This window comes from Silene latifolia, chromosome X (assembly GCF_048544455.1).
Source record: "Silene latifolia isolate original U9 population chromosome X, ASM4854445v1, whole genome shotgun sequence".
Classification (NCBI taxonomy): Eukaryota; Viridiplantae; Streptophyta; class Magnoliopsida; order Caryophyllales; family Caryophyllaceae; genus Silene; species Silene latifolia.
The window spans coordinates 43,679,645-43,698,299 of NC_133537.1; positions in this window are offsets into that span (position 1 = coordinate 43,679,645).

Genomic DNA, 18,655 nt, shown 5'->3' on the forward strand with positions numbered 1-18,655 from the left:
TTCCAGATGTCTTTGCGGAGGAGATACTAGGGTTGCCACCAAAGAGGGAGATAGATTTCAGTGTTGAGTTGAAACCAGGGACGAGACCAATCTATAAGGCCCCGTACCGCATTGGTCCTAAGGAGCTGGAGGAGCTGAAGAAACAGCTGAATGATTTGATTGATAAGGGGTACATTAGACCTAGTGTATCACCGTGGGGAGCACCAGTCTTGTTTGTGAAAAAGAAAGATGGGAGTTTGAGGTTATGCATCAATTACAGAGAGTTGAACAGGGTTACAATGAAGAACAAGCATCCTTTACCGATGATAGATGATTTGTTTGATCAGTTGAATGGGGCAGCAGTCCTTTCTAAGATTGATTTGAGGTCGGGTTATGATCAGGTGAAGATTCGGGATGAGGACATACCGAAGACAGCTTTTACATCGAGGTATGGTCACTATGAGTATGTTGTGATGCCGTTTGGGTTGTCTAAAGCGCCAGCAGTATTTATGGATTTGATGCACCGGGTCTTCAATCTATTTTTGGATCGGTTTGTTGTGGTCTTTATCGATGATATCTTAGTCTACTCTAAGACTAAAGAGGAGCATGAGGAGCATTTGAGGTTAGTGTTGCAGACTTTGCGAGACAATCAGCTATATGCAAAGTTATCTAGATGTGAGTTCTGGCTCGAGGAAGTTGCTTTTCTGGGGCATGTGATTTCAAACAAGGTGTCACTGTGGATCCGACAAAGATTGAGGCAGTTACTCGGTGGGAAGCACCGAAGAATGTGGCAGAGATCAGGAGTTTCTTGGGTTTGGCAGGGTACTACCGTCGGTTTGTGAAAGACTTTTCCAAGATAGCCAGACCTATGACAGCGTTAATGAGGAAAGAGAACAAGTTTCGTTGGGATGAAAGTTGTGAGACGGCGTTCCAAACATTAAAGGAGTGTTTGACCACAGCTCCAATCTTAGCATTACCTGAAGGGTGTGAGAACTTTGAGGTATATACTGATGTTTCAAAGAACGGGTTGGGATGTGTGTAGATGCAGAACGGGAAAGTAATTGCATATGCTTCTAGGCAATTGAATTCTTATGAGGAGAACTACCCGACACATGATCTGGAGTTAGGTGCAGTTGTGTTTGCTCTCAAGATTTGGAGGCACTACCTTTATAGGGCGACCTTTAAGGTGTTTTCAGATCACAAGAGTCTCAAATACATCTTCACTCAAAAGGAGTTGAACATGAGACAGAGGAGGTGGATGGAGCTGATTGGGGATTATGACATGGATATTATATACCATGAAGGGAAGGCTAATGTGGTTGCAGATGCGTTGAGCAGGAAGAGTGTGAATTCTCTTTACACAATTATGTCTTTGATGAGGTTGAGAGATGAGGTGGGGAAGATGGGGATCCATATGATACAGAAAGGGGATGCTAGAGGGGACTTGACAGTGGAGCCAGATCTTTATGATGATATTCGCAAGAAACAGGCTTTGGATCCTAAGATCGAGGAATGGAAGCTGGAGTAGAGAAAGGGACAATGTCTAGTTTCTCTATTCATTCAGATGGCAGTGTGATATTTGATGGGAGGTGGTGTGTTCCTATTGATGAGGAGTTGAAAAAGGTGATCATGACAGAGGTTCATTGCACACCATATTCAGTACATCGAGGCGGTGACAAGTTATATAAAGATTTGAAGAAGACTTTCTGGCGGCCTGGAATAAAGAAGGAAATAGCTGAGTTCGTGGCTCGATGTTTGACATGTCAGAGAGTTAAGAGAGAGCAGCGACGACCACAAGGTAAGATTCAGTCTCTTGAGGCACCTGAGTGGAAATGGGAGTCTATCTCTATGGATTTCATAGTGGGTTTGCCGAGGAATCAATAGGGTAACAACATGATATGGATGTTAGTTGACCGTCTGACGAAGTCAGCTCACTTTGTTCCGATGAAAGATACTTGGACCAAGATACAATTAGCTTTGGCTTATAGGAAGCATGTGATTCGTTTTCATGGGGTGCCTAAGGATATAGTGTCAGATAGAGATGCGAGGTTCATATCACGGTTTTGGAAAGAGTTGCAGAAGTTGATGGGAACTACTTTAAAGATGAGTACTACATTTCATCCTGCGACAGATGGGCAGATAGAGAGGACAATCAAGTCTTTGGAGGATATATTGTGAGCTTGTGTTATGGATTTTGGTGGTAGCTGGGAGGAGAGATTGGATCTGATTGAGTTTTCTTATAATAACAACTATCACACGAGTATTGGTATGACACCATTTGAGGCTTTGTATGGGAGGAGGTGTAGGAGTCCGATTTGCTGGGATGATAGAGCTGAGGCAGTGGTTTTAGGACCACTGATGGTACAGGAGATGGTAGACCAGGTTAAGTTGATCAGACAAAAGATGAAAGAGGCCCAGGATCGACAAAAGGGTTATGCAGATTTAAATCGTCGTGACATAGAGTTTCAGGTTGGGGACAAGGTTCTTTTGAAAGTGTCTCCTATTCGTGTGGTCATGAGATTTGGTAAGAAAGGGAAGCTGAGCCAGAAGTTTATCGGACCATATGAGATTTTAGATCGTGTGGGTGAGGTTGCTTACCGGTTAGCGTTGCCTGCTGCTTTGGATAGGGTGCATAATGTGTTTCATGTGTCTCAGTTACGGAAGTATGTGAGCGATCCTTCACATGTGTTAGAGGTGGAGAACATAGAGTTGGATGAGTCATTGTCTTATCTTGAGGTGCCAAAACAGATTCTTGATCGCAAGGTTCGGAAAACTAGACATGGGGAAATAGTGTTGCTTAAGGTTCTTTGGTCTAACCATGAGGTTTATGATACTACTTGGGAGGCGGAGGAGGCTTTGAGGGAGCGGTATCCGTCTCTTTTTTATCAGGTATGTGTGGTAACGGGGACGTAACCATGTTTCTTTTAGGCGGTAGGAGATGGTCGCACAAGGTTTTTGTATGTTTTATGTTGGTTTTAGTACAATTAGTAGCTACTTTGAGTCGGTTTGAGTGTTGTTCAGGAGTTTTGTTTTGGGTTTTGGTTACGTTGTTGTGTCGGAGTGGAGATAGTATGTTTTGTTTTTGTCTATGGGTTGAATTTAGGGGACGAAATTCTTTTTAAGGAGAGAAGACTGTAATACTATGGCTTTCTATGTCTATGGGTACTCTATCGAGTCAGACTTACTCTGTCGAGTAAGTATCTTTTTACGCAAAACAGTAGTCTGCCTGATGGGTACTCGATCGAGTATGTGTGACCCTCGATCGTGTAAGGGTCACTCGATCGAGTAAGTCACTTACTCAATCGAGTAAGTCACTTAATCGATCGAGTAAGTGCATATTACGGGTTGTTTAGCTGGGTATTGTGAATAATACGAGATTAATATAAAAGGGATTCCGTCACTTTGCTTAATCACATTTAACCTTAAAAACCTTTTAAACAAAAGAAAAAGAGGTACGTAGATTGCATCTCTCTCATCATTAGCAAATCCCAAGGCTATGATCATAGGATTGTCTCGTTCTTTACGCCGTTGTGATCGTTGTGTCGAGGGTAAGCTTCTTGTATAATTTTTATAATGATTTAATAAGTTTGTATAAAACCCTAATTGGGTAGAATTGGGGGATTTGGGTGTATTATGATGAGTAGATGGTAATTATGTGATTATGTGCTATAAGAGGAGGATTCGTAGAGGAAAAGTTCTAATTAGCTGTTGTGACGGTCTCGTGTGATTTGCTATTCCAGGTAGGGTTTCCCTACTCAGTATTGATTACATGGTGTTGTTGGTGATTGATTGTTGTTGTTGTAAATCATACTGGAATTGGATTTGGAATTGGTGATTGTTGATAGTATAATGTGATTGTTATATAATTGTCTGTAATTTGCGAGGTGCATGTAATACCCGCCCTTTTTGAGACCCTTTGACCAGCGTTGACTGACCTTGGGAGCGGGAATAGTCCTTAGAAATGCGTGCCAAGTTACCTTGGGTTGTGAGTTGTGCGTGGTACTCGATAGAGTAGAGGCTACTCGATCGAGTAGCTTGGATAATCGATCGAGTAGGGGGTCACTCGATCGAGTATGTGGGACACTCGATCGAGTAACGGGTTTTCAGCGAGGGTTTATAATCGCGTTTTGTTAAATCCGCAAACCATTTCCGCCTCATTTCTTCAGACCCTTAGGTCGCCTCCTTCCCTTCCCTTCACCATATAGCCTCCATGGAAGCCTTTTAAAGTTCTTGTGCCTTAGGAGAGCGTAAATTGAGTCGGGTAGCGGTCTTTTGCCGGGTTTCTTCTTGTAGGTATGTCGTCATCATCATCCGTGTCTTTGTCTTTACAGTTAGGGTTTACTTGTTAGTGATAGGTGATTTTGTTATGGTTATAGGTGTTACTTGATTGCCGGATGTTTCGTATGTTGGCATGGAGTGGTTGCAGTTGCTTAAAGGTAGGTTCGCCTACTCAGTTTCTGTAGATGGTCTAGTGTGTCGGTTGTTGTGGTTGTATTGTGGTTGTATTGTGGTTGTGTTGTGGTTGTGTTGTATTGCAGATGGTTGTGATTGTTTATCTCTGGTTCTCGAGATGCGTTCTCGGCTGAGTGGAGTCACTTGCGGGAGTGGCTTCACGCCCTAGTTTCCCCCTTCGTGAAACCCGCCACGGGAGGGGATGTGCACATTAATGGGACAGGGTTATCGCTCGGTATGATGAGCGGGGATTTGGTGGGTACGGTTGCGGTCCCCTACTGGCAGGGCTGGTCCAGTGGACAGTCGGTGACGGAGATTGATTGGAGTGGGTGTGATTATGTGTGTAACAGATTGTGTTGTGTTGTATTGATAGATGTTGTTGGTATTGTTATGTCGTATCTCAGTACTAACCTTGTGTGTTGTCTTGTTGTTTTATGTGTCTGCCGTGATCCCTTATGGTGAGCAGTCTGTCTTAGCAGGTGTTGATGTCGTTGATAGTTGGAGTCCGGGCAGGGATGAGTCTTCACGAGATTTGATAGTAATAGCGAGTAGCCATTGAGTTGTATCTTTTATATCGTTTGTTGGTTTTAAATCACTTGTAATATAACATAATAGTTCTTTTATCGACATTTGATTATTACTGTCCTCGGGCAACCGAGATGGTAACGCCCTTATATGCTAAGGAAGGCCTAGTTAAGGCTCCTCTGGATATGGGGGTGTTACAAAGTGGTATCAGAGCGACGATTTTGGAACCTGTAACTAATGAACTTAATGAACGTAGCGAGTATAATAAAATGAACCTGGTGTATGTGCGATGGGAGCCCCAGCAGATGCTAGATTTTGGGTGAGTAGGCGCCCTCATTTCAAAATCTTGGCCCCATGGTACTTAAGCCAGTCACAGGGTATGGGAATGTGGAGTCCGTATGTATGTATGTATGTATGTAATGTGTATGTTAATTGTGTCAGAAATAATTGTGGTCGAGTCCTTGCTAACGCAAAAGTGGGTATAGTAGTTACGTTTGGAATGTGTATAGTGAATATTTGGCATGATTAGTGAGCTTATACGATGATTATGAGAAACGTGACAAGAGTTCATTTAATAGGAATGCGTGAAAAGTGTGGAGGTGTATGGTGTAGTATGAATAGTAATCGTGTTGGTATTTGCTTCAAGTTGTTAATAACAGTGATCCTATATGAGTTTATAATTTCTACCGTAGCTATAATGATGATAATTAAGGAAGTGTTGAGATATAGTACGAGAATTAGTAATTAATAATGCGTGTATACAATGCTCGATGATTGAAATTTTCCGCTGTGTAATGATTAATTGGTGTAGGATAATTTTGTTTATGTTGAAATTGGAACTTGGTAAGCTTTAATTTGTTTGTGTGGGATGTACTTTGATGACATAAGGATATTTATCATTAATTAGATGCTTTATATTGATGTGAGCACGAATTTGCTAGTAATGTAGTAAGATGGGTTTAGGTGTGATATGGTAATATAATTGTGTATATGAATGACTCGTAGCAGGTAAACCGAGTTGAATAAATTTGTTGTGGCGTAATATGACATAAACCTTAGTTGTTGAAACGGTATGACACGCTCGAGTAGTAATGTTAATACATGAACAAGTGTGGTAATTAGTGGCGAATTCCGAACTTAGTTTGGAATCGACACGCGATATTGTTTTTGCAGGAATCTTCAATTTATCTCGTATTTCTGACCAGTACTCAACCTTACTTGACCGAGTGCGAGTGCTTACTAGACCGAGTAGACCTCACTCGATCTAGTTAGGAAGCTATGACGTCGGGATGTGGAAATTTTCTGCAGATACTCGATTTAAACAAAGACCTACTCAATCGAGTAGAGGGCACTCGATCGAGTACCCTAGGCACTCGATCGAGTAGGCTACAGTACAGAGCCTCTTACGGGTTTCTTAAAACCCTTATTTCATCTTTCTCTCCTCATTCTTTCTTCTATTTCGAATCATAAGCCTCAAGTCTCTCACAAAACTCTCCTATCTTCTTGTGTTGTTGGTGATTATTTGGGTTAATTGCTTGTTAATTTTGTTCTTTAACTTTCCCTATTTAATCAAGGTATGATTTCTTCCCTATTTGCATGTTTCTATTACTTTGGATTTGTTAGAATGAAGGTGGAATCTGAAATTTTCGATTCATAGGGGCAAATTATTGCTTTTAATTGTTGTAATAAGATTCACATGCTTCCCTTTCATGAATGTTGGTGATTAATTGCTGTAAAAACAGGCTAGAAATTACCCAATTGAAGCCGAAATTTCTAGGGTTTACAAAAATCAAAATCGATTTTTGGTTGTTTCCTACATGTTGGATGATGTAATTAAGTACTATATGTTATACATGCTATGCTAGAAGTTGGATTTTGGTGATTTTCGTCTTAAAAGTTACATTAAAACTCCGTCTGAAAAGTGCCCCAAATTGAAATTCGTTTTCTATATCTGAAATTTGGTATTGCATATGATTGTTTAAGTAAGGGAAAACTTCAATATGATAATGGTGATGTTAATTGATGGTGAATATGTCAAAATTGTTACAGTTGTAGAGACCGTCTAACAAGTCTAATTGAGTTGTTTGTTTCTAATATTGAAGGTTGAGGATGATATATTTTAAATTACCTTTCTATGAGTATGTAAGAATCCCTCACATGTCGTTAAGCATGTATATAGAGTAGCATTTAAATCATGCTAGGATGTTACAATTGGTTGAGTAAACCATGTATATCATGCTAAGCTTTTCATAACTATAGAGATTGTCTGAATGACTGAAATTATATATTGAATTGGGAACTTGTTGGTCAATGTGTGTACCTAACTGAGTGTTTAAAGTTCGATTGCGTGAATTATGTGCCTTTTATGTTTATGCAAGTTGGTTTAAGTTATATGCTGAAACAGATGCCGAGACTGAACATAGGGACCCGACAGAGCAAGAGGGGTAAGGCTTCACAGCCGGAGCCTGGGGAGGGTAGTGGACCCGTAGTACCCGCGGTACCGGAGTACCCTACGGTTGTGTTTGTGGACTTTAAACAAAGGGAGCGTTTTGTGGTTTTGCAAAAACGCAAAATGAGGCCAACTCGGTGTGTGGATACCACACTTTTGGAGGATTTGGGAATAGAGACGGATGTCCGTCACATATTTGAGACTTTGGGATTTACGGGGTTGTACCTGCTGAGGAAACACACCTACCCTTTTCTTACCTTAGAGTTTATGAGCTCCTTTAGTTATGACCCAGCTGCCCAAACCGTTGAGTTTCGGTTGATGAACACAAGTTTCTTGCTGACCATTGACCTTTTCGCTTCTCATCTTGGGTTGGCCAAACCACCCAAGGATTCCATCACTGATATTCCGGCTGAGTGCGGTGTCTGCCGCCTAATGCCTTGTCTTACCGGAAAGCCAGCTCCCACCTCAAGCAACATGTTGACAAATGATGTTCAGCATGTTACCTTGAGGATCTTTCTCCGTTCGCTTTCGAACCTCCTTTACGATAGACCGGATATCAGTAAACTGAACAATCATGAGGTGTTGCTTCTGATGTCTTACCTCAACCCGGAGCAGACCGAGAGGGTGGTCTTCAATGCTCCTGCCATAGTCTGCGCAAGCCTTGCTTTGATGGCTACGACCACTTCCCGGTACTTGAGTTGTGGCGCTATCGACACTCGGCTAGCTGAAAAGCTAACCTCCTTTGAGGCTTCTTCCGAGTACGTCCCTCTGTCTACACCGGTGCCTATTATGGACCGTGACTACTACCTCGACCTGAAATGGTTGAGAACTTTAGCTGATGGCAGCCTAGCTTGGAGGGTGTGGGGCATGAGCTGGATGAAGATTCCGGCTCCTAAGCACCTCCCACCGACAGAGCCGCTAGACCCGGTGGTCATAGCTGTGGACTCCAATGAGGAGGAGGAGGGTGATGATGGACCTCGACAGTTGCGGACGTAACTCATTGATGATACGATCCTCCAGGTGATGCCCGAGCCGAAGAAAGGAGAGAATGCAGCCGTAGTGGAGGAGAGGCCCAGGTTGGGGAGAGGACCCCGTCGAGTGAGGGAGAGGACCGCTGAGACTAGACCACGGCCGGTAGCACCACCGCAGCAGCACCCTTTTCCGTCTACCCCTACCTCGACACCCCGGAGACACGTTCGAGCTATTTGGCAGAGAGAGTGTCATCCACTTTGACACTCAGGAACATGCATGAGATGGCGTACGATTAGGGGATTGGGACCGAGGAACCGCACCCGGTGTGGTGGAGTGGAGTCGGGGACTATAGTGGGGTTTTCCACTCTTACGGGATGGATCAGTCAGCTTGGGGGACGCCTCAGTCCTTTGCTTATGGTGGCTTGACCCCATGGTACGTGAGTCCTGGAGCTGGAGCGGGGGTTGATGCGGGTATTGGGTCATCGGGAGCGGGCACGTCGGGAGGCGATTGTAACACCCCCATACTCCAAGTGCCATACCAGGACCACTCAGGTATGAAGACATTACCATCTCGGTTACCCGAGGCAATGATAATCAAATAAACAATGAAGAAACAACGTTTAAATATAAATACTTAGCGAAGAGTTACAATTCTCAAAACCAAACCAAATGTGTAATACATGTTCTCAAACTAACTGTTCGAAATTTGAAATGTAAATAAACTAATAAGCTACAGCGGAAGACTCCTATCATCATGTCGTGGCCATCCCAGCTATCCCAGTACTCATCTCATACCTGCTCAATATCTGCTCACCATCCCCGAATGGATCACCGCAGGTTTACAAAACAACACCGGGGTCAGTACTAATCACACAATTCAATATATATTAACAATAAGATAAACAGACAGCTTAACTATCACACACACACAATCACGCCAAATCCAATCATCTCAATCACCGATCGTCCCTTTGGACCGACCACCGCCGATGGGGGACCGCAGCCGTACCCACCAAATCCCCGCTCCACATAGTGAGCGATAACCCTGTCCATTAATGTGCACATCCCTTCTGTGGCGGGTTCCACAGAAGGCGAAACTAGGGCGTGAAGCCACTCCCGCAAGTGACCCCACTCAGCCGAGGCCACGCCTCGCGAACCATAGACAACGATCACAACCACAATCACAATACAATTACTATATCAAACAACCAATCACAACACATCAACCAATATCCCATTATGGGACTAGTCGAGTAGGAAATCCTACCGGAAAGCACATTGTCGACGGTCTCTGCTCTTTTGTATCAAAAAGCCTCCTCTATGAAACCTCCTCCTATCATACAACACATAAATGCTACCCAATTACATACTACTCAAAAATCCCCAAATCCCTATATTAGGGTTTAACCAAATCAAAGGAAAGACAATAAAAAGGGTACATAGATCTTACCCTTGACGCAAAGAACTCAACGGTATAATCAACGCTAAGAACTGACCTTCCAAACTCCGGGGATTGCTAATAATGCGATGAGGATGAAGAACTTGCTTGCTTTCTCTCTTAAACAGTAATTTAGGTTTTGCAAAAGTGATTTAGAATAATGACGACAAAGCTTATATACCTTAATCGCATAATTAACAAAACCCGAGAAAACTCCCCGTAAAACCGGACACTCGATCGAGTAGCCGAGGTACTCGATCGAGTACCCTAGTTACTCGATCGAGTACCCAACAGGTCAGAAACTTTTCTAAAACGCAACTTACCCTTACTCGACAGAGTAAGGCCTTCTCGATAGAGTACCCCAAGGCTTATAAATACGGAGTATTACAGTCTTCCCTCCTTAAAAGGAACTTCGTCCCCGAAGTTCAAACCACTACTAAACAAAGGTACTCCCATAACATTCCCGACTCAACAACCAAAACAAAATTCAACATAAAACATGTTACTAACCCAACTCATCCCGACACACATACCGATACAACATACAAAAAGCGTATGAAACTCTTAAAAACTCGTCGCGATCATCTCCTACCCCCTTAAAAGAAACAAGGTTACGTCCCCGTAACCATACATACCTGATCAAAAAGGAAAGGGTAACGCTCTTTCATAGCTTCCTCTGGTTCCCATGTAGCTTCCTCAGTCTCGTGGTTAGACCAAAGGATCTTAAGCAAAACTGTCTCACCACTCCTAGTCTTCCTAACCTTTCGGTCAAGAATATTCTTAGGCACCTCAAGATATGATAAGGACTCATCTAGCTCTAAGCTCTCTGCCTCTAACACATGTGACGGGTCACTCACATACTTCCGTAGCTGCGATACATGAAACACATTATGCACTCTCTCTAATGCAGCTGGTAAAGCCAGACGATATGCAACTTCCCCAACTCGCTCTAAGATCTCATAAGACCCGATAAACTTCTGACTTAACTTGCCTTTCTTCCCAAATCTCATAACCCCACGCATAGGAGACACTTTCAGAAGAACTTTGTCCCCCACTTGAAACTCTATATCCCTGCGATGTAGATCTGCATAACTCTTTTGCCTATCTTGAGCTGCTCTCATCCGTTCCCTTATCATCTTAATCTGTTCCACCATCTCATGCACCATCTCTGGTCCTAAAACCACTGCCTCAGCACTATCATCCCAACAAATTAGACTCCTACATCTCCTCCCATACAAAGCCTCAAATGGTGTCATACCAATACTAGTGTGATAGCTGTTATTATAAGAAAATTCTATCAAGTCCAACCTCTGTTCCCAGCTACCACCAAAGTCCATCACACAAGCTCGCAACATATCCTCAAGAGTCTTTCTTGTTCTCTCAGTCTGTCCGTCTGTCGCAGGATGAAATGCTGTACTCATCTTCAAAGTTGTTCCCAACGATTCCTGCGACTCCTTCCAAAACCTTGATATAAACCTCGCATCTCTGTCAGACACTATGTCCTTAGGGACTCCATGCAACTTAAGCACGTTCTTTCGATAGGCCATAGCCAATTGTGCCTTAGTCCATGTATCTTTCATTGGAACAAAGTGAGCTGACTTGGTCAGTCGATCCACTATTACCCAAATCATGTTGTTACCTTGTTGACTCTTTGGCAAACCCACGATGAAATCCATGGAAATGGATTCCCACTTCCACTCAAGTACCTCTAAAGACTGAATCTTCCCTTGTGGTCATCGCTGTTCCCCTTTAACTCTCTGGCATGTCAAACAACGGGACACAAACTCAGCTGTCTCTTTCTTCATCCCAGGCCACCAAAACGTTTTCTTCAAATCCTTGTACAGCTTGTCACCACCCGGATGTACTGAGTATGGTGTACAATGCGCCTCTGTCATGATAGTCTTTTTCAACTCCTCATCATTAGGAACACACCACCTACCATCGAACCTCAAACTACCATCTGTATGAATAGAAAATCGGGACACTGTCCCTTTCTCTACTCCAGCTCTCCACTCCACTATCTTAGGATCCAACGCTTGTTTACCTCGAATGTCATCATAAAACTCAAGATGTACTGTCATATCACCCATTGCGTCTCCTTTCTGCATCATATGTATCCCAAACCTCGCTACCTCATCTCTCAGCCTCATCGAAGATAGAGCTGTACACAGAGAATGTACACTCTTCCTACTCAAAGCATCAGCAACAACATTGGCTTTCCCTTCATGGTAGATGATTTCCATGTCATAATCGCCAATCAACTCCATCCACCTCCTCTGTCTCATGTTCAACTCCTTTTGAGTGAAAATGTACTTGAGACTCTTGTGATCAGAAAATACCTTAAAGATTGCTCCATAAAGGTAATGTCTCCAAATCTTGAGAGCAAACACCACCGCACCCAACTCCAGATCATGAGTAGGGTAGTTCTCCACATAAGGCTTTAATTGCCTAGAAGCATAGGCAATCACTTTACCGTTCTGCATCAACACACATCCTAACCCATTCTTCGAGGCATCTGTATAAACCTCAAAGTTCTCGCTCCCTTTAGGCAATGCTAAGACAGGAGTTGTGGTCAAACGCTTCTTTAATGTTTGGAACGCCGTCTCACAACTCTCATCCCAACGAAGCCTGTTCTCTTTTCTCATCAACGCTGTCATAGGTCTAGCTATCTTGGAGAAATCTTTCACGAACCGTCTGTAGTATCCAGCTAAACCCAAGAAACTCCTAACCTCAGCAACATTCTTTGGTGCTTCCCACTTTGTCACTGCTTCTATCTTTGCCGGATCCACAGCTACCCCATCTTTAGAGATCACCTGCCCCAGAAAAGCAACTTTCTCTAACCAGAACTCACACTTGGACAGCTTAGCATACAACTCATGGTCCCTCAAAGTTTGCAACACGATCCTCAGATGCTCCTCATGCTCCTCCTTAGTCTTAGAGTAGACTAAGATATCGTCGATAAACACCACTACAAACTTATCCAAAAACGGTCTAAAGATCCTATTCATCAAATCCATAAACACTGCCGGTGCATTAGACAACCTAAACGGCATCACCACATACTCATAATGACCATACCTTGACGTAAAAGCTGTCTTTGGTAAGTCCACCTCTCTAATCTTCACCTGATGGTACCCCGACCTCAAATCAATCTTAGAAAAGACTGATGCACCACTCAACTGATCAAACAGGTCATCTATCCTTGGCAAAGGATACTTGTTCTTCACGGTCACTCGGTTCAGCTCTCTGTAGTCTATGCACAACCTCAGACTCCCATATTTCTTCTTTACAAAAAGAACTGGTGCTCCCCACGGCGATACACTAGGTCTAATGTATCCCTTCTCTATCAAATCATCCAACTGCTTTCTAAGCTCCTCCATCTCCTTAGGACCCATGCGGTACGGTGCCTTAGAGATTGGCCCCATCCCTGGTTTCAACTCTACTGTGAAATCTATCTCTCTTCCCGGCGGCAACCAGGAATCTCCTCGGAAAAACATCGGCAAACTCTCCCACCACTGGTATCTCATCAACTGTCGGACTCTCTATCCGGTCATCTCTCACATGGCACAAGATCAAAGGACATCCCTTCCTCAGATAAGACTTCAAGGTGACAGCTGCAATCAACTTAACTTTGGGTTTGACTAGAAACCCAAGATAAGACACACTAACGCCCTTAGGACCTCTTAAAGACACTTTCTTTTGATGACAGTCTATCTTAGCTTTATACTTTCCTAACCAATCCATCCCGACTATAAACTCAAAACCGTCAAAAGGAAACTCTAGCAAGTCTACAGGTAGATCAACTTGTCCAACTATCATAGATACATCTCTAAACAATCTCCCACATGATACAGACTCACCCGAAGGTATAAAAACTTGCTCACTAACAGACTCATATACCCTCAGACCCAACTGTTTAACATGACTTGAAGACACAAACGACTGAGAAGCCCCCGAATCAAACAAAACAAAGGTAGGAATACCATTAACAAGGAATGTACCGGTGATAACATGCGCATCTTCCTCAGCTGCTTTCTTCTCCATCATGAATAACTTTCCACTGGTCTTCTGTCCACCTCCCTGGACAGTACTGGCTGATGTGGTCGGCTTAGCACCCGACCCTTGATTGTTGTTGTTCTTCGTTGGTGGTTTCTGATAAGAATTACCGCCGTTGCGGTTGCCTCCACTCTGGTAACTCTGACTTCCCCGGTTTGGCCATGATCCAGCCGGTCTGTTGCTCGCGTAGCTGCGCAGTCTCGGAAAGATCCGGTGCACTTGTGCACTCATGTCTCTTGTGGCCTACACCACCACGGCTATATCGGTCACACCCCAACTACCACTAACACTTCCCGGCCGCGCCCAAAGGAAGCCCCAAGATCGAACCCGACCCTTAAGAAAACCCCTTAGGATTTGTGGTTGCCTTTCTTGTGATTAGACTGGCCACCACCACCCTCGCTCTCAGACTTCCTCTTCTCACCACCTAACCTCTCCTGAGCCATCTCCACCAACCTCTCAGCTCTCCCAGCCCTCTCATAAGCTTCCTTAACATCAGTAAGGATCCCCACGGGTAACTTATCCATAATCTTAGGGGTCAACCCCCTCTCAAACCTCAACGCCAGGTTCTCCTCACTCAAACCCATATCCTCAGCATACCTAGACTTCTCATTGAATTGCCTGTAGTACTCGGCCACAGACATCTCAGCGGTCATCTTAAAACTGTCAAACTCTTCTCTCAGCTTACTCCTCACATGCTCCGGTACAAACTCCTTTCTCACAGCCCTACGAAACTCCTCCCAAGGTATAGCAGGTAAACCTTGGTTTGTATATATCTCCTTAGCACTCACTTTCACTGTATCCCACCACTTGCCAGTTGCCTCCCTCAGATAGAACGCAGCCTATTCCACTCTCATCTCATCAGGACAGTGAACCAAATCTAATATGTTCTCCATCTCCCTAAGCCAACTATCGAGAAGGTTAGGCTCCCCAACTCCCTTATACTCTTTCGGGTTAAACCTCGCTATATAGAGGCTGATTTTAGAATGATCAACCTCCTTCTCCTTATCCTTATCCTTATCTTTCCCCACAGCCTTTAAAGCCTCAATGAGAGCATCCTGATGCTCCAACATCTTAACGATGTCATCTATGTTCATAAGCTCAGCTCTCGCATACAAAGCAGTCTTCTTGGGCGGCATCTTGAAACTATCATAGAAAAAGGGGTGGATATAAACATACGCGCCAAAACCTCAAAACAAGAAAACACGCTGCCCAGACCCCAACTCTATCGAGTTCCCAAACATACTCGATCGAGTAACAGGCTACTCGATCGAGTGCCCAACATACTCGATAGAGTGCCCCAACATCAGACCTCAAACAGACCTTCTGATCTCTAACATACTCGACCGAGTAGCTAGATCGAGTGACCCCCTACTTGATCGAGTGCCCCAGGTACTCGATCGAGTGCCCAAAAACACGATTCTGGACTCAAAATCGTCAAAAACCCACCCGATCGAGTCAGTCCCACTCGATCGAGTCATGCTAACTCAGAAACGCTACCCGCATGCTATATCATATGCTAACATGCTAAAAACTTTATAAAACCACATATTATATCATAACTAAGCATATAATGCTACGCATCCTTTCGTACGATCTACGAGATCCTTATATCATGTTATTAAATGCCACCTTATAAACATCCAACATGTTATCACTCCAACAACAAGTCTACATATATCATTAATCTTTCTTTCACATTCTCAACTTTCTACTTCAAACATCCAACAATTACACACACTTCATCACATTCTTACACAAGCAAACAAACAACACATACGACCTTGACATACACCCCCCATGTGACCGGTTCAAAATTGTAGGGCAAGTTCGCGACTTCAGGACGTCTCCCAAGCCTTTGTATTAGCTCCTACAACTTTTACCCCGGGTTCATTTTAGTTGACTCCCTATGTTCATTAGGTTCATTGGTTACGGGTTTCAGGATCGTCGCTCTGATACCATTTGTAATACCCCCATACTCCAAGTGCCTTACCAGGACCACTCAGGTATGAAGACATTACCATCTCGGTTACCCGAGGCAATGATAATCAAATAAACAATGAAGAAACAACGTTTAAGTATAAATACTTAGCGAAGAGTTACAATTCTCAAAACCAAACCAAATGTGTAATACATGTTCTCAAACTAACTGTTCTAGCTGAAATGTAAATAAACTAATAAGCTACAGCGGAAGACTCCTATCATCATGTCGTGGCCATCCCAGCTATCCCAGTAGTCATCTCATACCTGCTCAATATCTGCTCACCATCCCCGAATGGATCACCGCAGGTTTACAAAACAACACCGGGGTCAGTACTAATCACACAATTCAATATATATTAACAATAAGATAACAGACGCTTAATCGTCACACACACACAATCACGCCAAATCCAATCATCTCAATCACCGATCGTCCACTTTGGACACCGCCCGCCGAGTGGGGGACCGCAGCCGTACCCACCAAATCCCCGCTCCACATAGTGAGCGATAACCCTGTCCATTAATGTGCACATCCCTTCTGTGGCGGGTTCCACAGAAGGCGAAACTAAGGCGTGAAGCCACTTCCGCAAGTGACCCCACTCAGCCGAGGCCACGCCTCGCGAACCATAGACAACGATCACAACCACAATCACAATACAATTACTATATCAAACAACCAATCACAACACATCAACCAATATCCCATTATGGGACTAGTACCGAGTAGGAAATCCTACCTGGAAAGCACACTGTCAGACGGTCTCTACTGCTGTATCAAAAAGCCTCCTCTATGAGACCTCCTCCTATCATACAACACATAAATGCTACCCAATTACATACTAGTCAAAAACCCCCAAATCCCTATATTAGGGTTTAACCAAATCAAAGGAAAGACAATAAAAAGGGTACATAGATCTTACCCTTGACGCAAGGAACTCAACGGTATAATCAACGCTAAGAACTGACCTTCCAAACTCCGGGGATTTCTAATAATGCGATTAGGATGAAGAACTTGCTTGCTTTCTCTCTTAAACAGTAATTTAGGTTTTGCAAAAGTGATTTAGAATAATGACGACAAAGCTTATATACCTTAATCGCATAATTAACAAAACCCGAGAAAACTCCCCGTAAAACCGGACACTCGATCGAGTACCCGAGGTACTCGATCGAGTACCCTAGTTACTCGATCGAGTACCCAACAGGTCAGAAACTTTTCTATAACGCAACTTACCCTTACTCGACAGAGTAAGGCCTACTCGATAGAGTACCCCAAGACTTATAAATACGGAGTATTACAGCGATGGTGGTGGTGATGAGGTGATGGAGGAGGAGCAGCAGCAGCAACAGTATGAGTGATACTCCTATTTCTTTATCCTTGTTTATGGTCGTTGGTGTTGGATGTTAGTAGTTGTTGGTAGTTAGAAATTTTATTTTCGGATTTGTATGGTTGGCCATAAGGCCGGATTTGCTAGCTTGACTTTATTGCAGGATTTTGGGAGTCGGGGAGTCATCCCGACTCACGTTGTGTGCCAATTCTATATACATGTGTTGGTTATGACAGGATTTTCCACGATTTTGACCTGTAGGTACTCTGTCGAGTACCCCCATACTCGGTCGAGTAGCTACAGGTGTGACAGAAAAGAGGCATTCTGATCTCAGGGCTACTCGATCGAGTAGCCAAGATACTCGATCGATTAGCGGGCACTCGATCGAGTACCACTACATACTCGATCGAGTAGCACTGTTACAGGAACTTTTCGAAAATTAAAATTGTTTAATGGTTATGTAATTACATGTTTGATGTTTAACATGGTTAGTAATGAGTGATAACATGTTTGAAACGTCCATTTCATATGTTGGAAGTCGTGCTTGGTTTTAAAGGCGTAATTGCAACGAATAGTAAAGTTGTAGTTATTCTTATTGCATTCATTTTACATCCGTTTTGTCTACAAGTGGTATCTCGCCGAATTCTATATATATATGTATATATATACAAATTCAAATAATATAAACATGCCTGCTGACGGTGACTAGTTATTCGGACATGGTTGCATATATCTTTATGGTTTACTGGTTGTACGAATAACATGAGTAATGTCAATAATGGATAATATGGTTTGGATTTATATCACGATTCAAGTAATAAGTAACATATGTAGTATTTTGGTGGTGAACTTCGGGGACGAAGTTCCTTTTAGAGGGGAAGAGTAATGTCGCAAAATAAAAAGGCTGATTTTGAAATTATGTTGTTGTTCGTTTATAATGTTTTGTTGTTTATTTACAAAGTTTTCTATCATTTTGGTCACATTGCTTGCATGGAGTTGTAATTGGTTACCTTAGTTCGTCGAGTAATTCATGCGTCGAAGTGAAAGTTGATAGTATGGTATAGTCATTTTGGTCACATTGCTTGTATGGAGTTGTAATTGGTTACCTTAGTTCGTCGAGTAATTCATGCGTCGAAGTGAAAGTTGATAGTATGTTTTAAAAGATGGTCATAAAGAGATAGTGGTAGTACCATGTGTCATAATAGAATCGCGTTGTTGAGTAACATGGTGGTATAGTCATGCGGCATGTTGATATGAGATATGTTTCGTGTTGATAGTTGTTACTAGTGAGTGGGGTAATCTCATATATGAGGGGTGATCGTTGTTTGTGCTGGTTCGTATTGCGAGGTTGGTGTTTTATATGATAGTTTGTAAGAGTCGATATATATATATAGAGCGTTAGATAGTGATGATGATGACATGGGGGATGGCATTTCAAGGGAGTAGTGACTTGTGTCGAAAGAGTAGTGATGTCGTTGT